The 16,974-nt window shown below is 44.3% G+C and overlaps 1 protein-coding gene across 5 annotated transcripts in view; it reads left to right on the forward strand.

Annotated features, from left to right (window-relative positions):
* Nucleotides 1–1,864: 1,864 nt before the first annotated feature.
* P4HA2 (prolyl 4-hydroxylase subunit alpha 2) overlaps nucleotides 1,865–16,974 on the forward strand; it is a 46,710-nt gene continuing 31,600 nt past the window's right edge. Inside the window, exons 1-2 of one of the 5 annotated variants that reach the window (XM_079966563.1) lie at nucleotides 1,865–1,965; nucleotides 2,373–2,434. The gene's annotated coding sequence lies outside the window, so the exon portion shown is untranslated. Of the gene's footprint in view, nucleotides 1,966–2,274; nucleotides 2,435–13,469; nucleotides 13,490–16,974 lie in introns of those variants that run through there. The other 4 variants (XM_079966561.1, XM_079966565.1, XM_079966564.1 and 1 more) reach the window with 4 other exon arrangements.

Below are 16,974 nucleotides of genomic sequence, written 5' to 3' on the forward strand. Positions count from 1 at the left end.
CAATATCTTCCACTGCAGTAAGCTTTTCTCAACGTAAAACAATCTCTTTACCTTGGAAACAGTGAGTGTGTTTTTCCTCACAGCATCCTGTAGACAGCTGGTTGACTAAAGTGAGACCTGTCTGTTAACATGAACATTCAATCAGTTCACTTGTCAGTTTGTTTATAATGTGATAACTTCACTGAAGGCAGAGGCAGCAGAATGACACCTGGAGCACATGTTCAAAACACAATTCTATGCTTCATGCTCAAATGCCACCCTGATCCCACCCTGATCCACACACCAGTTAGAGAGAGAGAGAGAGATGAAAACACAACACAACAGACTTCTCCCTTCTGGCTATCAGGGTAAATGAAATGCACACAGGGTAAATGACATGCACACAGGACATCTTGCAGTTCAGATACAAAAGTATGACCCTCCACCACCACACTTGCCAGTGCTTTTTTAAGGCCTGTCTCTTTGCCCCTTGCTCCTACCTGACCTCCTACAAAGGTCTAGATTAATATCTGCTGCCCCCATGGGTCCTGCTGCCTGAGGCAGTCGCCTCACCTTGCCTCATGGGTGGGCCAGCTCTGCCTCCTAGAATGCGATAACGCCCCCCACCCCCACAAGAGCATCTTTTTTTCTTTGGCGATCACTCATAGCCGAGTAAAATTGTCTTCCATGAACACAGTCTAAACAGTGAGTCTGTAAGTGACTGTGGAGGCCAATTCTGGATCCACACCTCCTTCCACAGTGGGGACATAGGTTTCTGGGCAGGAGTTGATCACGGTGAGGGTTTGTCAGGCATGCATTCCTCTTTGCACATTTCTCCCTTTCATCCTGAGTTTGAGCATCTTCAAAGTCCATGACACCTTTGGTAAAGGCTTTTCTCCAATTGGAGAGCTCGCAGGCCAGTGTTTCCCAATTGTTGATGTTTATGCTATACTTTTAAAGATTCGCCTTGAGAGAGTCTTTAAACCTCTTTTGCTGACTACCAGCATTACGCTTTCCATTCTTAAGTTGGGAATAGAGTACTTAATTCATTCCGGAGGTCCGTTCTTAACCTGAAACTGTTTTTAACCTGAAGCACCACTTTAGCTAACGGGGCCTCCTGCTGCCGCCACGCCACCAGAGAACGAATTCTGTTCTCATCCTGAAGCAAAGTTCTTAACCCAAGGTACTATTTCTGGGTTAGCGGAGTTTGTAACCTGAAGTGTATGTAACCTGAAGTGTATGTAACCCAAGGCACCACTGTAGTTGCTTTGGAAGACAATAATCAGGCATCCACACAACACGACCAGTCCAACGAAGTTGATGTTGAAGAAACATTGCTTTGACAATGGTGATCTTTGCTTCTTCCACTACACTGGCATTAGTTTGCCTGTCTTCCCAAGTGGTATGTAAAATTTTTCGGAGACACCGTTGATAGAATAAAGGAGCTGGAGATGATGCTTATAAGTGGTCCATGTTTCACGAGCATACAGTAAAATTGGTAGTACAATAGCTTTGTAAAGAAGCATTTGGGTTTTCCTGCGAATGTTTCTATCTCTTTGCCAGATCTGAAAGGCCTTCCTTTTCTTGCCAATACAGTAATGCGTTCAATCTCACTGTCGTTCCCATCAAACAAGAGCGTCTAATTCTTGTCGGTGCTCTAAACGTCCTAGGCAACGAGACGTCGCACTGACAAGTTGGGTGCTGCTTGGGTGCGCGCGTTTCGGGGAGGGTGTCGAGCGCACAGCTCTAACACCGTCCAGGCTCCATCATCGCCGGGGAGGCGTCGGCTATTGGGAGCATTACGGTAGCGCTCTCTCCGTGCCGGGCGAAGGCGGGGCTTCCGACGTGGCAGCCGCTCAATCGGAGCGCAGAACGCCGAGGGCCTCCGCCAAAGGGGCGGGGGAAGCGCAGCTCCGGCTGGAAACGCCAAGGCTGTTCTAGAAGCGCGGCGCGGGCAGCGGCGTGTTCCCGGGCGAGGCGCGGAAGGTGCGCCCCGCGGGCAGGGCAGGCTTGGCGCGCGCCTCGGGAGACCCCTTCCCCGCGCCCGGGGGCGCTTGTTCTCCGGCCGCTGTGCCCTCCCGCTGCCCCTTGCCCACCTCTGCTTCCCGCTGGGCTCTTCCTCGCCTCTCCGCCTTCGCTCAGGGGGGCTCGCCCGCCCCCCGCCTCCTTCCGTGCCTCCCTCCCTCCCTCCCTCCCCGCCCGCTGCTGCAGCCCGGAGGCGACGGCGCACCTGCATGGCTCCCGCTTGACCCAGCATGGCTTCTCGCGGGCCCCCGCCGGCCGAGGAGGCAAGACGCGGGTGGAAAAGCGGCCGGGGGTGACTTCATCTCTGGGACGAGCGACGAGGGGAGGTTTCCGCGCCGTAATAAACTCCTGCCTAACTTGGTTTTCAGGCTCCCGAGGCAAGAAGGACAAGGCGGGTGCTGCCAACTTGTCTCCACAGCGGCTGCGGCAGGTAAATCCGCTCCCTGGTCTGTACCGCTAGCGGGGAGGGAGTTATTTGGAGCAGTGTGACTTTACACCCCCCCAACCCCCGTAGGCGATTTCCTACCTGAGGAATGTCTGTGGGAAACTTTGAGCTCAGGTAAGCAGCAGCAGCAATGGGGGTTGCAATCCGTACAGCAAGAAAAAAGCTCTTGGCAGCATCCTCTGCATTTCCGAAGGGAAGGGAGTAATGTAAATATAGGGGCGACCCTCAGGTGCTTACCTGGTGCATAGACTAACTACCTATGGAGTTGGAAGGGGCTACGTGGGTCATCTAGTCCAACCCTCTGCCATGCAGAAATCTCTTTGCTCGATGTGGGGCTGGAACCCGCAACCTTGAGATTAAGAGTCTCATGCTCCTGCTGACTAAGCTCTCCCTGTTTTTTCCAATATACGCAAATGGTTGTGTGCATAAGCTGGGAAGGTGGACTTCTTACAACACAAAAAAAACCCTGGAATGTCTCCTGTGGGGATTTCGAGAGGGGCAGCCCTCTTAGTCTTGTGGCACCTTAAAAAGCAGACTTCATCTGACACATGTATCCAGAGTAGTGTACATGCATGGTTTGGGGAGGGGGGTTGTGAACAGTGGGGTTGGAAGGAAAGGAAATGTGTTTTATTTTCAGAGAGGAGGAAGCGGGTATTGAGTGGCTCTGAAAAATAATGCAAACCATCTTCTGACAGCGTCAGTGGTAGATGGATTGAAGCAGGAAAGCTCCATTCTGTTTGTTTGTGGATGGGTGGGTTGGTGGTGCCGGGGAGTCCCTGGAGAGGCAGGAGAGCTCCCACTTCTCAAGTATCTCTGAGTTCAAGAGGCAATGTGGAGTAGGAACCTCTTGCACCTTTTCCTTGCAAAGCAGTTCTTTGACAGGAGAGAATATGAGAGGGGTCATATGAAAAGTATGGCAGATTGATCATATGCTGCTCAGAAAAGGAGGAATTGAGGGTAGTGACTTCTTGGTGATAGTCCTTTCCATCTGCCAGTTTCTCTACCTCCATAGAGTGCTTTGGATAGCCTGATGCTCATTACTCTCCCCCTCCCAATGACTTTGATTTGACCCACCTTGATCTGTATAACTTGCACTTTTAAGAGTGGCATATAAAGTTTGCTGCATAACTGTTTGGAGTGGACCTTTGAACGTTGCAGCGCTTGTTGTTGTTGTTGTTGTTGTTGTTGTTATATTTATTTATACCCCACCTTCTTCCCTGACAGGGACTCAAGGCGGTTTACAGATAAAAATAAGACAACTAAAACTTTTTTGAAAAACCAATTATTTTAAAAAAAATATTAACCAATGTTCAAATTAAAACTATGCATTGGAACTTCCCTGCTATATTGATTTAGACAGCCTGCTAAGAGCTTATTTATTTCAGCAATAATTTAGGTATGTATACTTGCTTTTATTGATAAATCATGTATGCTGTGTGGAGACCTTTTGGTTAGGTGGTTGATACATTTTACAAAATAAAAAATTAAAAAGCTTATCAGAGATTCAACAACCATTTCTTCTTGCACTGTTAAAGTGACAGTAAGTTGTGTTGTTTTCCTTCTTAGTTCTCAAGAGCTTTGGAGAAAAGGGATTTTTACATTCGGATTTTACACAAGTCCTCTGGTGGTAGAGGAAAGGCATTTTCTGGATTTCTCCCATATAAGGTCACATAAGGCCACCCTCACACACCAAGCTTGTTTACATAAGACTTTCCTAGTCTCTGGAAATGGAGCAATGTGGATCATCTCATGGATCATCACTTTACCTCCAGGGTAGCCAACAAAGCTCTCCAGATGTTCAGCTCCCATCATACCCCAATAGGCAGGAACAATGGGAGTTGTAGGCCTACAGCAGCTGACAAAACATTGGTTAACTGTGCTTTAAATGACATGGATGACATGGGTACATGAAATAGTACTGGCCAATTGTGGTATTTTTGTGCCCAGGCTACGCAAATAAAAGCTATGCACAGAAAATAGCATCAGGGAGGTTTGGAAAGTGACAAATCCACTGTGATACAGATGTTCACTTTTCCTAGCTCATTGCAGTCTCTTCAAAACCTGCAAGCCTCTTTGACCAAAACCATGGTGGGATAAAGAGAATGGATGTGTGTAGCATGTATAAGAATATAAATATCATAGTTCCATCAAGGATCTGAAATATTATTATTGGTAGTGTCTTCAGGATACTGAATGTCAGTACCACTTTCCTTTGATTAGGGTGCATGCAATCTTGCAGATGGTTTCTAAGAGCATCCTTAAACTAGCATGAAAAAGTCCACACAAAGTTGAGACAAAATGCAACAATTATAACAGTAATTCACCATGGGCCCTAGTAGTTCCCAAAGGAAGTGGTGGCTGCTGCTTCTGATTCCAGCGGGATGCCTTTCTACACTAGATGATCTCATTTAACCACAGTCTGTAATTCATGATTCATGAGTGCTGTGGTTTATGTTACCCAAGAAGCCAAATGAGATTGGGGACACTGATTTCAGTCCCACTGATTTCAGTGTGAACAGTTAAGCAACTTCTCAGGAAGCAGAATTGGTCACCAGTTATTTATAGCCTCCTTCCACTGGTGGGATGATGTCCTGAAATTCAAGGTAATGGGTTTCTTTTACCGCACCTACCATAATGTCATTTTTCTTTCTTTGGTAGTTCATATTTGTATACTTGGTGGTATCCAACAAAGTTGTTTGCTGTTGGGAGATACATTAGCTGAGGTGGGTTCTCTCTGTTACAGCATCTACTCCATTGGGTGTACACCTAGGAGTAGCTGCAATATGTAGGACTCAGTTAGCCTTCAGCTAACTTGTAAGTGTGCTTCTGACAATAAAGAGTTAATTCTTCACTCCAGACAGAGACAGTGCCTGACTCAAGGTCATCCCAGTAAGCTTTGTGGCCAAATAGGGATTTGAAGCCTGGTCTCCCAGGTCCTAGTCCAACAGTCTTTCTCATTATCCCACACTGGCTTTCATACAAGTTCCATTAGCACAAAGACTTCCGGCTGCACAACGGAATCGCACCTCCATAGCTCCCTGTGAGTCACCCAAATGGCCCCTGGACCTGTTCCGGATGGCGCCCCCCCCCCAATCCCCTGGAGCAGATTCAGGGAGGGCACCAGGGAGACATGGAAAGAAGAGAGAAGAGAAGTTCCATTGTACAAACTGAAATCATTTGTGCTAATGTAACTACTTCATGGTGTTGGGTTATTTATAGTTTCAAACTATAAAGTTGAAGTTCTGCTTTAACTAAATATGAAAGTGAACTTGTTTTCCACTAGTAAACAAATATTCAGATTTAATGAATACTTCTTCTTCATTATTTTTCCACTCTCTCCCTTCATTTCTTCCTCTTTTAAATCCTGATTCCTCATCACCTCTGTTTGTCTTTGTCCATTTAATATCTAAAGCACACGCACCCAAAAACCCAGTGGATATCTTTCCTACCTCCTTATTCCATTTGGTAGTGTAAGACATATATTTTTCCATGTTCCTTTCGATTTTAGGGACACAGAACAGGACTAGCTAAGAGCATTGCTTTGTGCCCTACCGCTGCTTAATATTAGACAGTTCGTGAAAGAGGATCCCTGGGTCCCTGCAATAGTCAGCCTGCAATTATGTAGAAATGTTGTGGAATTCTTAGAGCACAGAGCTGGCTTTATATGCAGTTGCCTCATCCATCAAAATTACATATAACTTCCTTGGCACAGTACAGATGACCTGGCTGCTGCTTGCGCCAGATGCATTAAATTTGCACGAGTGCCCTAGTGCACCATGTTTAGTATAGAGTTTCTGGGATAGAAAACATGCACCCCCCCCCCACATTCCTATCTTCTAACAGCTCCACGTACAGCGAAAGGGCATTGTAATGGTTCTAGGGGTTGCTCGTGCGTAAACCAGCACCACGTTTGGCTGAGTTACCTGGGTGAACCCTTTCTGTCCGGACAGCCACTCACCCGTGGCTGTCTCTATCGCTGGCAGAATCTGTCAGTGGGCATTTCTTGAACTTCTTCCAGCAAAGAAGCTCTTTGATGCCTAGTCTCCGCCTACTCTCCCTGCGTGGAAGCCTTCTGCGCAGGGAGGGTGTGGGCAGCGGAGGACCCGTGCTCTCCCCGCTGGTCTCTGGCGAGGAGTCATGGAGCCACCTCGCCGATTCCCCCATCTGCCCCCCTTCTCCACTAGTGTTACGCTGATTTCCTTCCCCAGAAGATGGGCTGCTTCTCTCCCTCCCGGTATGCTCTCCGGAATCCCTCTGGAGCCCTCCCTCTCGCTCTGGCTCCGATGGCAGTTCCCTGACAGGCATATATTCTGCTTAACAGAATGAAAACGAGCAGCACTTTTTCACTGTTTGGGTGGCAGTGGGAACTTCTACCATCTCCTCTTCCCCCCGTCCCCCTTTTACTGATTTGGAAGAAAACAGAAATCCCATCCAAGTCATTGACATATAGTGGTCTCTTACATCAGTGGACTCTCTCGTCTGTTTTGCAGCTACGTTAGGAAGAGACGAGTTGGTTGTGTGGAAGAATTGCCAATATTCAGGAGGTAATTCTTCAAGCAGATTCTGCTAAACGAATTATAGGTAACCACAGCGGTTATTTGACCAGCAGGGAGCCATATCTTAAGTTGACAAAAATGATACTAATGCGCAGTGTGCCTGTAGTGTTTTCCCCCTTAGGTGTTTTACATGCTACATTGCAGTCTGGTCCTATGTGCGATCATTTGTAAAATAGGCCAGTACTGCTGCAGTATAGCCAATAATATACGTAGATGGTAAATTGAAGTTACAAGATAGTGGCCTGCCTCAGACCACCCCTGAGTTCATAGCTAAGCAGAGCTCTGAATCAGAAATGGCCAGCACATAATCCTAACCACACAGTACTGTACTAGTTGTCTCTGTAATGGGTAAAGCTTAAGGGCAGTTTATGGAGCTGCATGATTTTTGTTTATTTACCTGTTCAACCTCTTTGATTTGTGCAGCTTGTGTGAGTGGGAAGAGTGTTTGCGTAAATGGGTACAGTTTTATACATCCATTTAAGCTTAATGATTCAATCGAGTCTATTGCTTTCCTGCTGCTTGGAAGTAGTGCCAGTTCAATGACTGAACGTAATCAACATGAGTCATGCTTAAAGGACATTTCATATATTACTCTTTTGAGGTTTTCCATATGCTTAAAAACCATTAATTTGTAGCCACAGAATGTAGAGTTATGCATTTCAGAGCCATAGCTAGAAATCATCACCAAGGATTAATGACTAACCCCTGCAGGTTTTATAATATTTAAAAAGAATATGAAGAAAATCTGATCACTCTTGTCCCTGCTAGAAAATGTAAACTCTTGCCAGTGTCAATAGGTTGAGACTTTAACAAAAATCTGGGCATTGGCAGAGTTTACATTCTCTAGCAAGGACTAGAGTGATAATGTGAGGGATATAATTTTATATATGTGTTAACATCTAATTTATTATTTTTATATCCCACATTTCCTCCAAGGAGCTCAAGGTGTCATCCAGGGTTCTCTTCATCTCCATGTTATCCTCACAACAACCCTGTGAGATAGGTTAGGCTGAGAAACAGTGATAGGGCCAAGGTCACCCAGTGATCTTAGTGGCAGAGTAGGGATTTGAACCCAGCAATCCCAGGTCCTGGAGCCTGACACTCTCGCTGGCACTCCTCCTACCTATCGGTCCCTATATAGAGGCACTTACACATAAATATATGGGCTGTTATAGGGCCGGGATAGAGCAGTTGTTTCTGTGGAAGCAGACTTGCTTTCTGACCACTGAAAGCTGCTTGGTTTTGTGGACCTTAAACCTTGGTTTTGTGTTCCCATCACCTTAAGTTCTAGTAATTGGACCACGGACTCATTTTAGGTTTGATGCAATTGTCCCTTTGCAGTGGCACAGAGCCACATATGTCTAGGAATCTAGTCTAACTTGAGCATGTATAACCAAAAAGCACAGAACTACAATATTCAAACAATGCTGTCTCACTCAGGACTGGCAGGGAATCAAGCAAGAGAACAATGTAAGACGTACGTAGGAGCCAACCAACAGACAGTAACTTTATAGGACTAAAAAGAATCTCATTAGTCCCTTTTCTGTCCTAATTGGCAGTTGCAGAGAATATTCTTGCCATCTGCAGCGGTGCAGGTACTGCAGCGCAGCAGATAACAGACTAGCATAGCAATTCCTACCTTAGCAAGATGCTGCGGTACTGTAGTGAGTAAGATGTCTGAACCTCTTGCTGCCAGAGACCTTGGTTTAAGACATTGGTGTAGCACTCTTTAATGTGGCATGTGCTTATTACAGACTGCTGCTTGCTTCTACTTTGCCAAATGTGATTATGAAGGCCTAGTTCTCACAAGCATCAAACGAGGAAATAAGCTTGCTTCTAGATTGTACCATGTCAGGCTACAAGTCAGGGTCCTGTTACTGGATTCTTCTCCCTACGTAGAGAAAGTAGCTTTCCACAGAGAAGCACCGCTACAAAGCTGTCCCTCATTTAGTTTTCTGTGTGCAGGAAAGTTCTTTTTTTTTAATCTCCATGTTCATCTTGAAGTTGTACAATCAAGAAACAGATTAAATCTCCTCATTTGATGTTTATAAAAACTAGGTCTATGGATAATGCTTGTAATGTTTACTCATACTGAAAAGGAATGATATATATGGAAGGATATATACAAAGGAATGTTGCCCATGGACTGAAAAGAGCTCCCCACCTTGACCGTAGGGGAGAGGAAACATTTCATAATTAAATATAGTCATTAAGTTAAATGTTTCTGATTACTTGAGCTATGGTCTACAACACACCTAATTCCATTGGGATTTGCTTCCAAGCATTTTGGAACTGGGATTTTGGAATGATTTTCAATTTGGTCTTCATGATATATATATATTCCAAGACTGTTTTTAGATTCATCTGTCGGGATGTTACTTATTAACATTCTGGGCTTTGAACAGCAAAAGACAGTTTTATGTCTGTTACTCTATAAGTCTTGGCTAGCGCCAGACCGGGAAGATAAAGCAGACAATTCAGAAAGCGTAGATCCATCCCTGTACTTTGCACTGGATTTAAGTGATCATTTACATCTATATACAGGGTAAGAGAAGGTTCAAACAGTGGAATTTAAAAGTGCCAGAGTACTGTGGGCTTTGGCAAAAAATAATAATAATAAAAATTGCTTTAGCTGTTAAGGAAATGCAGTGAAGCATGAAGGAGACTTTAGGAGCTAATCCAAATTCTGGGTATTTCTTAAGCTTACATAACACAAATCACAAGGTTACTGTTATTGGAATAAGGACCCTACTGATTTCTGTACTAAGAAACAGCATTTGAAACACCACGTCTTCATATGCTGTTAGGGAGAAGGCAGAAAGCCACACCCCAAGGATTTGATTATTGTTTAGCATTTAGATGCTTTAATAATTTGCAGATGCACATTAAGCACTTGGCAAGGGAGGTGGTGATGCAGGCATGTGGAGTGGATGCATGCAAAGCTTTGAGGGGTGTAATAATGCTGAACTCCAAAGCAAGGAGCCAGCTGGAAGGCAGATATCTTTCAGGAAAACTGGGGGGGGGGGGCTTAGAATGAGGGCCCTTGTATTTGATGGGTGAGTGCAGTCCTCTGGAAATGCTAGTGCACTCCTTAAGGGCTTTAAATCAAAGCACTATGTTGGACCAGGCTAAGAGTAATACAGTACTGACCCCTGGGTTTCATATTGCTGGACACTCAGACAAATCTAGATTGTTCTGAAGACACGGAGCAGAATGGGAACGACTCCAGATTCTGAAAGCTCTGTCTTGTGATTTCTGTGCGATTGGAAGGCTGCAAATGAGAAATACGATTTTAAACATTTAGAAGTACATTCTGGAGGCAGTAATTACAGGGTGAAGAACTGATGGATACTTTCCAGGGCAGATACCACAATGTAAAAGGAATAACAAAACAGTTTCTCCTTGTGTAATGCTGACTCTTTCCTCTGAAAGTGCCTTGGAACTGCATCACAATTAGAGATGTTGAGCCTTAGTATTAATGGGCAAAGTTAACTCTTCTCTGAGCAGGAGACATGCTGCTGCCTGCTGTATATTACACCAGTAAGAAAGGGCCTGTGATTTAAACCAAAAAAGCAGCAAGTTATTCAGGCTCATGGAACTAATTTCACAGTTCTTTAGATCCTGGCTGATATAGACAAGAGTTGTTGTTTTTATTTAGCTGGTTTTTCCCCTTCAGCTTACAGAATATAATATTCTCACGCAATGATCATTTTGTCAATGTCACATCCTCACAATTTGCAATGTGTTTGGCATTTAAATGTTGTTACCTTGGCCTCCTTGCTTCGATATTTTTTGTTTTCAGTCCTGTGCACACTTAAATGAGAGTAAGTCTGATTGAACACAGTGGGACTTACTTCTGTGTAAACATACATAGGCTCAGGCGCCAAGACACTGAACTGTAGCCACGCTGTCTTAACAGAAAGGAGGCACATGTTTGGCATTTAATTGGCTTTGGCTTGTTAAAAAAGCAAAACCCCTTGGTTTATCCCTCCCCCCACCAACAATTTAATGAAGAGTGCTGTGGTTTTCTCCTCACTGCTTCCATACGTGAAATCAAACAGGCCCAGAGGAAGGCCTGTCCTGAATCTAACCTCAAATTGTTGTTTATGTAAGAGACATGTCTTCATGGATTCAGCACAGGGTCACACCCCTGAAGCAAATACTAAGTGTCATATAGGGCAAGCACTTATCTAAATTAAGATTGGTTAAACTGTGTCATACAGCTCAAATTTAGATACACTGAGAAGCAATGCTGTATATAGATCTCCTGCTTCCCAGTATTAGTATCAGCTTTATTAAAGCAGAGGATCATTCTCACCTGCGAGTGCTTGGTTCTCTAAAACAGAAGAAAGTGAACCTAAAGGGCTCAAATTATGGAGGGAAAGATGTGACGCTGTTAAAAAAAATCCACTTTGTCCCTCCCCCAAATTTTTACCCATTTATGTCCCTCTCTAGATTTCTGAAATGAAGTAGCTAAGGGGGCAGATTCCCTTGGATGTGAGGGCGATTTGGCTGCGACATCTGTCACCCCATTGATCACCAGGGTTGATTTGGTTGATCTGGCTGGCTGGGCGGGTGTTCCCTCCTTGCTCACCCCTCCCGAAGCTGCGCGCTCAGTGGAAGAGGACGACCGTCCCAGATAGAAGGAGTGTACCGTTCTTCGGTTAAGGGTATACGATAGCTGTCCTCCCTGCTAGAACCTCCAAACAAGCTCAGATATGTAGGGATTCCTAACCACAAAGTTGTTCATGTAGACATGGGACAGAAGGTGAAAATGAACGATTACTTTCAGATAACTAAGGGTCAGATTTTGCAGGCTTATGTTGGCATCTGTCTGTCTTGGGAGACAATGGAGAGGTGTGCCTTTGGGGGTGAGCTCAAGCTTTTGGAAGGTTGCAGCGCTTGCTGTGGTCATACAGACTGATGCGGGAGAGACATGCAGCTGGGGTAGATGAAGGCGTCTTGGTTTTGCAGCTACAGGTGCATTTCAGCAACAACTACAATAGCCAAAGAAACGATGTTGTCACAGTCACTAACAGCACTATGCAGATATTAGGGTAGATGTTCAAACCTTTTGGACATGGGTTTCACAGTCCAAGTTAAAAATAGAGTGTTTATTTGAGGAACATTGGAAAAACAGATTTGTGGTAAGCCCTCCCTCAACTGACAGAATTCCCATCCTCCCTCAACTGCCATTCCATGCTGCTGTCAAAAACCCTTCCTATTTCACACCCCCAGCATTTCATACACCAAGTGATGTCTTCTCCCATCTCCTTGAAACACAAGCCCCAAACATGGTTCTTTATTATGTCCTTTCCTCACCCAAAACCTGTTGATCTTCACAGTCTGCAGTGGATTGTATTAAGGTCCCAGCCTTCTCTGCCACCTGTAGCCTCTCTTGAAGCAGACAAAGTACAAATTGGATTACTGTAAATGTAAAATGTATAAAAAACCTCCCAGAGAGTGGCCATGTTTATATGTCACAGTGAGCCATAAGCCATGGTAGGCTTCTCGTGAATGAGCAAGTCTGTTCTTGGCTTGCTGATGTGGTTTGTTTAAGGATAACCACAGTTTGATGACACAATAAACCATGGTTTGTGCATTGTTCTGCTTACGGAAGGAGCAAAGCAGGAGTGATTGGGCAGCATTGCTTAGTACACTGCTGGTTCACAGCAAGTCATAGTTAATGGCCCACTGTGGCATGCAAACACAGCCAATGTTTTATGTCCAGAACAATTTATAGACTTTTTTTTTAAAAAGTCAAACTTTTATTCTGAGCTGGATATCGATATACTGAATTTTGCTTAAGTCAGCAGGGGGTGTTTAGTTCTGGTTTGGGGAGAAAATACAAAGTTAGGTCCAGTTGTTTCTTCAGATTTGGCTTGACTCCTCTTGTTTAATAAGGTGTTTCTTGGTCCCAGCTCCTGCCAACCTAGCAGTTCAAAAGCACCTCAAAGTGCAAGTAGATAAATAGGTACCACTCCGGCGGGAAGGTAAACGGTGTTTCCGTGTGCTGCTCTGGTTCGCAAGAAGCGGCTTAGTCATGCTGGCCACATGACCCGGAAGCTGTACGCCGGCTCCCTCGGCCAGTAAAGCGAGATGAGCGCCGCAACCCCAGAGTCAGTCACGACTGGACCTAATGATCAGGGGTCCCTTTACCTTTTACCATAGACTAGATCATGCTTGTAGGCTGTAGTCTTTTGCACACTTACTTGGGAATAAACTCTTAACTCAGTGGGACTTAACTTCAGTGTATAAATGCATAAGATTGCACTGCTAATCCACTAATGAGTTTTGGAGATACTAAGAGCTCTAGAGCAACAGGTGACATTGAAGAAATAAATTCAGAACAGCCATATGGAATACATAAGACTCTTCATGGTGTTCATCTGTTTCCACAGCTGTGATATGCGGAACTGTTCAGCTTCCTTAAAATCCTGCATTTCTGAAACGTGTCATCTGTACTGGTAATCATGTGTGACACGTAGGTTCTGGGCAATATATACTTAGAGAGAGAGTGCAAAAATGTAAGAGACCACTTCTTTTCCTGCGGCAGGAAGAAAGACGGTTGTGATTTTGACTGTTGCTTTAGGCCAGCTTGAGTTTTATTTAGAAATGTAATTTATCAGCCTCTTTGTTTTTTTAAGCTAAGCAAAGTAATACAACTAGCTTGAGAAAGAGGAAATATATTTGCAACAGTTTGGACTTGTTGACTTTTATGGTTCTCAAATGTTTGCGGAACCCTTGCAGTAAAATATTTTCAAATGATTTTTTAAAGGGGGCGGAGAGAGGGGTTGGTTATTTGGACAGGAAGCAAGACAACACCAAACAGCTCGAGCTTTTAAAAACAACAACTGAGTCCTCAAAAAAGGTTGCTGTGGACCTCCCGATCTCCTCTGATGGGAGAAGCTTTTCATACATTCATAGAATCATAGAATTGTAGAGTTGGAAGGGATTCTAAGGGTCATCTTGTACAACCCCCTGCAATGCAGGAATCCTGGCCCAAGCTTTACCTGGGTGGGCTCAAACCACCAACCTTCTGGTTTACAGCCAGATGCACTGACTGGTTAGGCTGTGGCTCTAATCCAGGCTCCCTCAAACTCAGCCCTCCAAATGTTTTTGAGACTACAATTCCCATCATCCCTGACCACTGGTCCTGCTAGCTAGAGATCATGGGAGTTGTAGGCCAAGTTTGAGGAAGCCTGCTAATCTCACTGCAGCGTTACCCTTGCCTCTAAGCTGCAGCTCAATAGAAGAGGCTAAGAGGGGGAATGAGGGAGTCACATGACAAGAGCTTGAACAGCACTTTTCACCCAAGTATAGCAGGGCAGTGTTGCTCACCTGAATTAACAGTGGGAGAAGAAAAGGAGGGGAAGGGGTTTCCAGGGAAATTGCTTGAGCAGTGCATTTATTCCTGATAGCTGTAGCTCAGTGGAAATCACGGAACCCCTTAGACGGCTTTATGGAACACAGTTTGAGAAATGCTGGCTTAAACTAATACTGTATGTGCTGCTGTAAAGAGCAAGATGACACAAAGGGACTTGATGGATTAACCCACAAGATTAACTGGAAAATGTTATGATTATTATCCACTTTTGTATGCATTAGAATTGTGGCCACAGGGAGCACATGTGGAATATTAGGAATAATTGAATGTAACAACTAAATTAAATGCTGCTGTTAACATAACAAGACTAAACATATTTTAAATAGAATGTCATTGTCCCTGTCTATACATTCTGCATTTCATTTGCCTCTAACCTTCCTGTTTACATTTCGTTCATATAACAATGTGGACTCTGATCCATGAAAGTTTTTGCCCAGATTTCCCCAGTCTGGGAGTAATCCCATTAAGTGGTTACAAACTAGACACCTGGAGCAGCAGATGCAATGTAGCAGTATTTATTCTGCTGGTGGATTAGTAAACCACATCAGCTGGTCCCTTTTCCACAGCCCTTAATTTCTCTTTACCTTCATTATTATTATTATTATTTATTAAAATTGTTAGTCACTTTTTACAAAAGTAACTCAAAGCAGCTTACTGTAAACAAACATAATACATACATACATTAAAACAATCATAAAACAAACAGGAAAAAACTAAAATACAAACCTGTTTTTAAAAGGCAGGATTTAAACCAGCTCACCCACTCAAGGAGGCCACAGATGAGTAAAGGCGGAAAGCCTGATGAAAAATAAACACTTTATCCTGGGTGCCTAAACATACGTAATGATGGCACCAGGGGAGCCTCCCTGAGGAGAGTGTTTCACAATCAGAGAGGCTCCACTGAAAAAGGCCTGTTCTCGTGTTTCAAACCTTCAGACCTCTTGTGGAGAGGGCACAATGAAGAAGGGCTCAATTGCAGGATCCAGGTAAGTCCGTGTGGTATTGGAGTATAAGGTTTTACAGGTCAAAAACCAGTGCTTTGAATTGAGCCCAGAAACTGATGGGTAGCCAATGTAATTGGGTCAGGATTTGTGTTATGTGCTCAGACTGTCTTGCCCCAGTGAACAACTTGGCTACTGAATTCTGCACCAGCTGCATTTTCTGAACCATCTTCAAAGGCAGCCCCACATATAATGCATTGCAGTAATCTAACCTAAAGGTTACCAGAGTATAGGCAACAAAGATTAGCTTATCCCTGTGCAGAGATTTGACTCTGTGAAGGAAGAAATGTTGGCACTCTGAGTAAGAATCATGGCTACATGGTGGGTAGTGCGAGTGGCAAGCCCAAGAGGCCCAGTGGTTTAGACCACAGCGCCACCTACGTCCCTCACCGCGACGGAGTGAGCTCCCGTTCTGTCCCAAAACAGTTCAAAAGCACGCCAGTGAAAGTAGATAAATAGGTACTGCTGTGGTGGGAAGGTAAACGGCATTTCCATGCACTCTGGTTTCCATCACAGTGTTCCGTTGCCCCAGAAGCAGTTTAGTCATGCTGGCCACATGACCCAGAAAGCTGTCTGTGGACAAACACCAGCTCCCTCAACCTGAAGTGACATGAGCGCCACAACCTCATAGTCGCCTTTGACTGGACTTAACCTTCCAGGGGTCCCTTACCTTTTACCTTTAGTCCAAGTGGATTTCAGATCATTTGATGGGAATATGGGCTGATTTTCTACCACTCTTCAAATATTATTAAGAGAATTTTTTTACTTGCACAGTGGTTAATTTCTGGCTTGGAAAAATATAAAAATACAAGGCAACCCTAAATCCATTGTAATTTAAGGCATTTGCCATTTTGGGACACATGTATCTCAAAGTCAAGTCGTTGTGTGTGTCTTGGTGTTCCTGTGCCAGATCATCAGTGCTTTCTGGAATGTGAAGAAATAAAAAAAGGCCAGACTTTTTGTTAGGTTTGTGTGCAATGCTTTGTGAAAGGCTAATTTCTTAACAAAGCACAGTCTGAATGAGCAGGGTGATGATACATTTTGTGAATAAGAATATAGAGGTTTGCAAAACCATAACATGCTTAGACACCCAAGTGAGTCACTAATGCAGCAGACAGGCATTTTAGCAGCTGGAAAAATAATGTTACTGCAGGTGGGCTGGAGAGAATACCTATCCTCTTTTGATATCTTGGACTGTTTCTCCGGTATTAAGCTGCATACCTTTTCTTTCGTGCTGCCAGGAGCCCTGAAGAACGCCCATACATTCCTCCTGAAGTAAGACTCCCTTGCATGTTTGGGGAAGCAAATTCTTTTTGCTGTCTCAGCCAGCCAGGGGTCCCCGTGCTTTCAAATTATAATGAAGCACTTGGAATTTTTCAGCATGTAAAATGATTTCTAAATCAACCTGTCAGAACATGGCATTTTCCTTTCTGTCTTCTGGCCAACACAAGCGAAATGTATCACACAAAGGCAAAATAGTGACTTTTAATTTTCTCCTCCCCCACACCTCCACCTGCTAATCCAAAATATTTATTTCTCTGCTTGACTGAACAAGTTATGTGTGTGTTTTTGTCATTCACA

Source organism: Podarcis cretensis (genome assembly GCF_951804945.1).
Source record: "Podarcis cretensis genome assembly, chromosome: 2".
NCBI lineage: Eukaryota > Metazoa > Chordata > Lepidosauria > Squamata > Lacertidae > Podarcis > Podarcis cretensis.